At 38.5% G+C, this 8,643-nt stretch overlaps 1 protein-coding gene across 11 annotated transcripts in view; it reads left to right on the top strand.

Moving 5' to 3' along the window:
- Positions 1-8,643, top strand: part of EML1 (echinoderm microtubule associated protein like 1) — a 129,301-nt gene that overhangs the window by 58,163 nt on the left and 62,495 nt on the right. The window lies entirely within an intron of this gene.

Here is an 8,643-nt window from a genome sequence, read left to right as displayed (position 1 = left end):
AAATTCTTCCTGTGTAGGAAGACTTGGATTAAGGGCCTTAAACTGGAGAGAGCAGTTGTCTGTCCAGTTTGTTTACTCCTCTTAGATTCCATAAGGTTCAGGTAAACTTAAAGCGGCTCCACTGTTTCCTGCAAGGCTCTGGAGGATCCTGCAAAGTCCAGAAACTGTTTGGTTAGATGCTGAATTATTAACCTTGGTAGCTGTGACTCAGATTATGAGAGATTTATGTGCATATTGTTCCAGGAGGGTGTAACTTCTGGGTTTTTCTCCTTCCTAGTTTTTATTTTCGAGTTTTTAATTTAAAAAATGTTTAGCCTCAGGGAGCTCTCTAAACCAAAGCCTTTTACTGCCTCCTGAATTTGGCACTTATTTCTCTTAGTTTAACTCTCTAGGCATGTGCAATGTGAAGGCTTTGAAGTAGCTGCTGCCTGGCTGAAGCCTCTCTGGGGGCAGGGAGAAGGATAATGAAGTATGTGCTTTTGCCTTTTTTTTTCGTTTTAGTGTGTAGATATTCTAATGACTTAACACAAAACACAAGAGTAAGTGAAGCCACTGCCTTTTAGTAAATATGCTAAAAATTACAGAATTGCAAAGATCATGCATCTTCCGTGGTTTAGTTTCAATTTTAAACAATCAGATTAAAATCGGCAGTGGGGGGAAATATTTTTTTCAGTTTTAATTTCTAATATTAGGAACTGGTTAATCCATTTAAGAAGTGGAACATAAAACTGTAGGGGCAGATGTTATGTTATAGTCCAGTTTTCTTATATGATGCCCCATGGACCACAAGGTGAGGAAGGATGTTTGGGAAGACGACACAAGCTTTTGGACTGTGTCTGCAAATCCCATACTCAGCCCAGTCAGTGAACATTGGCAGAGTCCATGGCAGTCTGTACCCCAAGCAGCAAACGTGGAAAAAACTCTTCACCTTCGCTCTCCTTAGCAGGGTTCTTCAAATGCTACCTCAGCACTGCTGTATACTTCCCCCAAGACTAAAATACATCGGCCACATTCTCTTGACTATTCCAGTCAGCTTTTTCCAATCTGGGTCCCTTAAAGTGAAGTGTCTTGAGGTAGTGGATTAGAAGTAGGACAAATACACTGGGGGGAGGAAAACGAAAATCTGTTTCAAACATCTTGGGCTTGGAGGAGGCTGATGAAGAGCTCTCAGCTCAGTTCTGTTTCAGTGCTCTCAGCTGTGGTATGGAGTATTTCCTACGTCACAGAGATATTATTAACTAATATACACAGTGTTTAAAAAATAGCATTATATTCTCATTGCTTAGGTTATGTGGCTGTCTAGATTAGTCTGCTGCAGAGACTCAAGAGGTTTGGGGTCCCATTTTGCCTTTTGGTCTATGGCATAAATCTCTTGTAACAAGTAAAGTGGGTTACATGGCTCTCTGCAGAGGTGCTAGAATTGTTCATACCTCTGAGAATTAATTTGAACAATTAGGTTCTTGACTGAAAGAGGCAGCTTGCTGGGATTTGGTGTCAAAGTTGTTTAATTGACCCTTACAGATCCTTGATGTTCAACAGAGTGAAAACTGTTTTTGTAAGCCAATGAAAAATAACTGTTTAACTTAATTCTTGTCTTTGTTTTCATGACTTCTTTGCGTTGTGGAAGCCGTACCATTACAGTAAATGTAGTAGTATTTATTTATTTATTTATTTTTGTAGATACTGATTTATTTTATGCAATAGTGTAGACGATCTGTTTTACTTGCAGGTTATTGTAGTAACTTTTTTCGGCTATGTAGATATTTATTCAATTTCTCTTTGTGTATAACCATTTGCCATACTAAAAATAAATATTAGACCTGAACAGTAAATTAAAATCATTCTGTACTGGAAAGGACAATACTGTGACTCTCTTGACAAGTTGGGGGCTTGTATGATTGTGGAATCTTTCCTCTCTTTTCCAGCTTCTACTAGGAAGAATGGATATATTGTTGGTCTCATGAGTTCCCTGCTACCTGTCCTTTGAGCTATGTTTAGGAGCTGTATACCATGAAGATTTTTTTTGTTCACGGCCAGTCTGAGAGAAACAGAACTTGTATCTCCCTACAAATAAGAAAGGAAAATGATTTTAGAAGACCACCACAAATATTTTGAAAAGCTCAATTATCATTTGGTACAATTTGTAGGAGTTGGAGTCTCACTTTCATTGCTGTGGAAGTGGCAAAAAATAAGGCAGTAAAATAAGGTCAGTCCTTCAAGACTGCATCCAAGGCTTGCGATACTGTGAAATTGAGGAAGTTCTTTGGACTTTTTGTAGGTACAAACCTTTGGAAACAAATAAACAGAGCTGATCATTGTTAAAATGACTATATTTTGCAGAGTTTTACATCACTTTTTTTCTTATATGATAAAAGTAGCAGCTTAAAAAAAAAGCCTTTGACAGGCTTTCTCATGATAATTATATAGTAAAAAGATGCTGGGGGTTGGCAAGACTTTAGATATGAATGATATGCAACTTTGTATGCTTTCTTCTTTAAGCAACATGGTTGCACAGAAAATGAAACACTCTGAACCATTGGGGAAAGTAGAGGTTTTAATGTGGAAAAGAGTTGTATCCATTTGAACTAATCCAAAGGAAGTTGGAGGAAGCTATTGGCACTTTCACTTCTACTTCAGAGTAACTCCTTTGTTTAAGAAAGAAGTTCTTAATCCAACATATTTTTATTTTAGAATTGTGTACATTAGCTTCCAATTACACACAGGCTCTTATGAGACTTTAAAATTAACTTTCTAGAATAATAATTTCTCCTGCACTATATAGTCTGAGCATTGACCATCCTGCACTATTAATCCTATTGAGGGCACAGGAAATAATAGCTTAAATAGGAGATATTTCCTTGCAATTTGCATCAAGGAGAAAGAGGAAGGGACAGAAGGATGAAGAGACAGAAGGATGAAGCAGGACCTTGACACACCTATGGTGTAAGGTTTTTATATGCAGTCCACAGGAAAATGAATTAGGAAGTGATATGTAGGAAGCATAAAAGAAAATACATGGTAGTCAGTATTCCTGTGAGATTTTACAATGTCCAACATCCAAAAGAGCTACCCTTCTGCCATCATAATGCTTCTCTGTCCCGTTTGCCAGGCTGTGAGTCTTTCAGAGTTCAGATGTTGCAGCAGAGATGTTAGATGCTGAAATAGCAGACTGTATTTCTGCTGTTTATGCTGCTTTAACCTCTCACAGCATGGATGTTGATCAGGCTTCGTGTACATGGTCTCCAGCCCTTTCTCTTCTTGACTGGCCTGTGTAGCCATTAGCTGCACAGATTAGCTGAGGAAACCCTGGCACAGGGCTACGTTTTACCCTCTAGCTGCTGTGATGGAGGTAGGGAATGTGTTTTCTGCTTTCTGCCCTTCTCTCTGGGGCTCACGGGCTGCATGGGGGGAGCAGGAGGTGCAGAAGCTAAGCTGGGGGACTGCAGTAGCCTCCAAAAAGCTCTGGTGAAGGAGGGTCAGAGCAGGTTCACAGGGAGGCTGAGAGCTGGTGGGAACAGGCACTTAGGCTGGGCAAGTCCGATGAGGGATGCCAGAAAAGACCAAAAGGAAAGAATCAAAGCCTGGTGCTGAAAAAACAGCTGGATTGTGAACCAGGTTGAGGGGCAGAAAGCTCCAGGCTATGTACCACGAAAGCACAGTCTGCTACGGAGGCTGCAAGGAAAGGCAGGCTTCCTGGATCTGGTCCCTACTCTGCTATAAGCAGTTATCTGTGACACAGAATATTTCGTTACCTTCTGGTACTGATCCACAGAGCCTAATACAGCTTATTACTGTCAGTTATTTCTGTGGCTAAAGTAGTAGATACAAAGTTCCAAACCCTATGGTAAACCTAAGAAAATTATTAGGCTTTTTTTAAGCACTCAGAAGTTAGGAAACCTTAGAATTAAGGCTGCACAATGAAGCTTAAAATACAACTGTTTTATTCATGTGTTATAAGAGTCTTTAATTACTTCATCACCCCCTGTTTTTTTCATAGGAGCTGTGCCTCATGCATTGCATGAGATAGAGCCTTTTTTCCATCTTTCATAAATCTAAAGACTTCCAAGTTCAATATGTTGCCCAGCTTGCTGCCAATGGAATTCATTTTTTGGCATTGTGAGAAGTTTACTATATCTGGGTGCTTTTGAGGGTGAATCTTATCACTGAAAAAATCCTTAAGCACTTGGACACAGCTCATATGTGTTCAAGACTGCTTTTAAAATGCACCAGTCTGAATCATAAATAAAGATTGTAACGTTAACTGGTATCCTGACACATTTTGAGAGTGCCATTTGACTTCTGAAGCCTTGGGCTAGCAAAAAAAAAAAGGGGGGGAGGGAGGGATCAGAAGGAGGAAGAGGGGGGAAAAAAAAAGGAACAGGTTCATAAGAGAGGACCCTGAAAACATGGACAGAGTTTAAATTCACACGGTCATGCCTTTCCTAGCGCATCTGTACAACTGGATACAGAGGTCCAATTTCTATCAGGCCCACCCACATCCAGAGCTGCGAGAGCATAAGACAACTTCTGTCCTAAAGCTGTATCGCTGTCTTAGCCTTAAAGGTTTGTTGTTGCCTGTAGGACCTACGCTTCTGTGAGCTTGAAGCTGCGAGGCCGCGCAGGTGGCAAGAGCGTTAGCAGCCAGGCTTCTGCCTGTTTTGTTGTCACCAACAGACGAATGAGAAGACGGCATTTGGAAAAGGATTTGGTCCAAGGAGTTGATCAGAGCCTATTTTTAAGCTCTTCTTCACAAATGTGAAAGCTATAAAATAGATTGGCCCTGTCTCCTCCTTCCTCCCCTCCTCCATGAAAACTTGATTTCTTTTTTACAAAAATAGGTGGTGTGCGTGTTGCTGTAGCGTAGCCGAGAGCCGCAGAGGATGGGTCAGACCGCGGGTACGGCCCCGTGGCTCTTGCGGGGTGGTAGCAGCTCACCTGCGCGATGTGCTGAGCCTGGCATCATGGCTGGGGGAAATTTGTGACAGAAAAATAAAATACGATCTCTCGCTAGGGAATACAGTTTAAAGTAAGAATGCAAATTGTCTTTAAACAGAGGAGTTGCATTTTAAACCAAATAATTTTTATGATGGGTGTTTCTCTGCTTCCTGAAAAAAAAAAACAAAAACCTGAAATCATTGTGGGTTTTTTGTGTTTTTTTTTCTTCTTTTTTTAAGCTAGAGAAGAAAGGGATTCTCTCTTCCTTCTTTGGATTCTGAAAGCCTTAAAGCAATCCTCTTCCTGGCTGATATCAAGACATCCAGCATCCCACCAAATGCAGCATTTCTGGCCATATTTGAGTCTTTGGCCTGGACAGTTGGTTCTTTTTGCATTAATCTCAGTACAGATTTTTTGCTGGAGAGTGGGAATGTGTGATCATAAGATTTCAGAATAAAAAATTACTTTGTTTAGCTTTTTTTTTTCTTTTACTATTTATCAAATAATTTTAAATGGTAATTTTGATATCTGTAAGAATTATAAGAATTAAATGCAAGAAAAACTTAACCCTGATTGGAGGAGAAGACCAACAGTATGGCAAAAATTTCAGTCTGTTGCAGGCTTCCCCAGGGGTTTTTTGTCTTTTTTTTTTCCCCCTCCAAGCAAGGCTGCCATTAGTTAATTCAAGTACTTCTGACAAATACTAGATTAACTGTCAAAAGTTAGAAAAGTGTACATTACTGTGAAAGGTGGTACTGAACAAGGCAAGCTTTAAAAGAAGACTTAAAATAGTTTTCTAAAATTGAAATAATTTTTTACCTTTAAATATTTAAATTGTAATTTGATTTTGTGACAACCTATAATGAAGCCTAATTTTGTACTGCACTAATTTTAGTAAATAAAATATTCAAGAGGTACAGAGTTCAAAAGAAAAGTCAAACCACTGCTCTAAGTGAAGTCATTAGCTAAGAACAAGAAACTAGAATTTGCAAGTGTGATAAATCAGCTTTTGACATCAGTAAACCCTTCTGCAGGTGTGGGAAGAATGTTTTACTCATCTTATGTAGTTTAGCTCATGTCTATAAATAACAATTTCAAAAGTTGATAAGCTTGATGAAATATTGAAAAGGCAGAATATTTGGGGGGGTTATATCTTATGAATAAAAGCTATTGATTATAGGCTGAGTTTTTCTAATTTAAAATTCTCAGAGGACATAGTTATGAAAAAAACAAAACAAGAACTAGTTCAAATTGGTAACAATTTCTTGCTATTGATGTATTCTCGGTTTTAATAAATCTTTCATTTTTTAAATGGAAAATGTATCTTGCTTATATATTTCTGAAATTTAGCATAGTTTTTTTTTTACTTTTGGCATATAAGATTATAATTTTCATTAAAATGCAGTTCTAATATCTAATATGGAAGTTAGAAAACTGAAGAAATGTATGCTAACCCAAATAGTTGCTTAAATGCTTATATAGTGCTTTCTCTAATGTAATGTCAAGATCAAGGCTACATTTTAATTGCAGATCAACTAATGGCTGATATGTCTTAATGGCTCCCCCGCTAGTGAGAATCAACTTTCCTTTAGGAAAATAACTAACAAGTGCATAAACAAGATAAAATTCAGATTGGTCTGTAAAGCACAATCACGGGTTGACGTCACTAACTTTTAAGAGATGTTTTAAATCAGATTTCTTGCCTTTTAAATCTGTCCTGACAGCAAGTAAAAGCAGAGCTCTTTCTGCTTTACTCACAAAAGACATAGTTGGAGAAGCTGGTTGAGGCATCCAGTTTTTAAAGGTAGTGAAAACACATTGAAGTATGTACTGATAAAGTTTCTAGGAAAATGTACTCTCTGCACCAGTGTCTGAATTTTTTTTGCACATTGTTTCAGACCCATTTAGCAGAAGCAAATCTTGCATCTAATTTCGTTCTTTTTGTCTAACAGTGCCAAACGAAAGCTAAAGTCTTATTAGCGTACGTCATGGGACAAATCTGAATTTGTCCTTTGCTGCCTTTTGTAAGACGACTTGAAAATTTAGCAGTAAATATGACATGGAGATCAGAATTAGGGTAAATATTTTACTGTCCTCCCATATTCTGCAATTTTTTTCTCTGCTTTTATTCTCTTAAGATTGTAATATGGGCATGTTCCTCAGAATATCAATGAGAATATAAAATAATAAAACACAGCTACCCTCCCCCAGCTCTTCGGCCTTGAGATATATCTCCTTAATTACCCTACTATTTCCTTTCTCTACAAGTTGCTGTTAAGCTGTCTCTTCAGTTTTTTAACTCTAGGCAGGTCGTATGGTGCCACATGTCTCAGACTACTATCCTTATATTAATATTATGCTCGTTATGCTACAGAAGGTCGTCTTTACACTCCCAGCTTTTGTTCGCAAGGGTTCGTTATTGTGTGGACGCCTCCCAGCAGAAAGTGGAGGAATGATAATTTGTTAAAACGTTTCACATTGATTTCTGTGCTCAACAGAGCCAGCACAGTAGCCCTAAACCACTAAGCATTTACATTACTAGACCTTTTCTGAGGAAAATTGCTTTAATTTGTTGATGTAGAGAAAATTTCTTCTGTCTTTCACTTAAACGCTGTCAGGCAAGATGATTTTTAACTGGTTGATTTCCAAATAAAATCTTACCTGCTATCTGCCGCCGTAAAGCAGGAAGCTTCTGCTTAAAGCTGTCAGCTACAGACAGGCCAAGGGCACGTTCTTACCATCTTGCTATGGCAATGGCTGACTAACCAGGCACGAGAGCTTTCGGGGAATGTTCTGCCCAGACCATTTTCATCTTTCCCATTTTGTTAATGAATACAGGGCCCCCAGCTGCGAGCTCTCAGTGATGCTGGCTATTATGGATTGCCTTTCTTTCAACTTCTGCCTCTAATTTTAGGAAGTTACATTCCTTTTTTAAAAACTTTTGAGTGGTGAAACTGGAAAAGGACAAGTTATTCTTCAGTGAATGTTGTGGAATACAATAATATACTTTTATAAGTACTGCGACTACAATAGCTAGCTGTATTAGACAAGGGAAAAGACTGTTCACAAATATAACCTGTGAACAAAAATTTTTTAGAAGTCTCTTCTCACATGATGATGATTTATGTTCATGTTACTGAAGTCTCTTCTGGATCACCTACCTCTTGGGCTCCCGGTGCCATTCAGAGGAGGGCATTAAGCAGATGTGTGGGATCGGGCTTCCCATTCCCTCCCACACATACCTACCTTTTGAGGACAAGGAAAAACTAATCTGGTCTGTTCAGATTACTTGCCGTGAGATGCACCTGATTGTACGGAACTAGGGCATCTCCTTGCAATGCTAATCGTTCTTATCTTAAGTATGTGCATTAGAATAGAGATTGAACTGAAAAGTTGTCCTACCTGTTCAGAGATTGTATGCATATGTACGTATATAAACTCATAGACAGGTGTGACATTGTTCCTATGGCTATCAAGTTTAAAGAGTAGGTATGATTTCTTGTTCCTCACAATCGGAGCTTTGCAGATCAAAAAAGATATATGATGCTTGCACTTTTATCCAGTTATACATTTTTACAACAAACTGCAATTAGAGGATTTGGCATTGTAAAGCCCATTCCTTAGCATGCAGCTGGCAACCAGTTTTGCTTTCTGAAACTTCATAAAAAGCAAAGCAGATTCGATATAAACTGTAGTTAAAGATTTTGT

This window comes from Apteryx rowi, unplaced genomic scaffold (assembly GCF_003343035.1).
Source record: "Apteryx rowi isolate R43461 unplaced genomic scaffold, aptRow1 scaffold_5, whole genome shotgun sequence".
In the NCBI taxonomy this organism is placed as follows: Eukaryota; Metazoa; Chordata; class Aves; order Apterygiformes; family Apterygidae; genus Apteryx; species Apteryx rowi.
The sequence above is the reverse complement of the archived record's forward strand: the minus strand, read 5'-3'. Positions and strand labels throughout refer to the sequence as shown.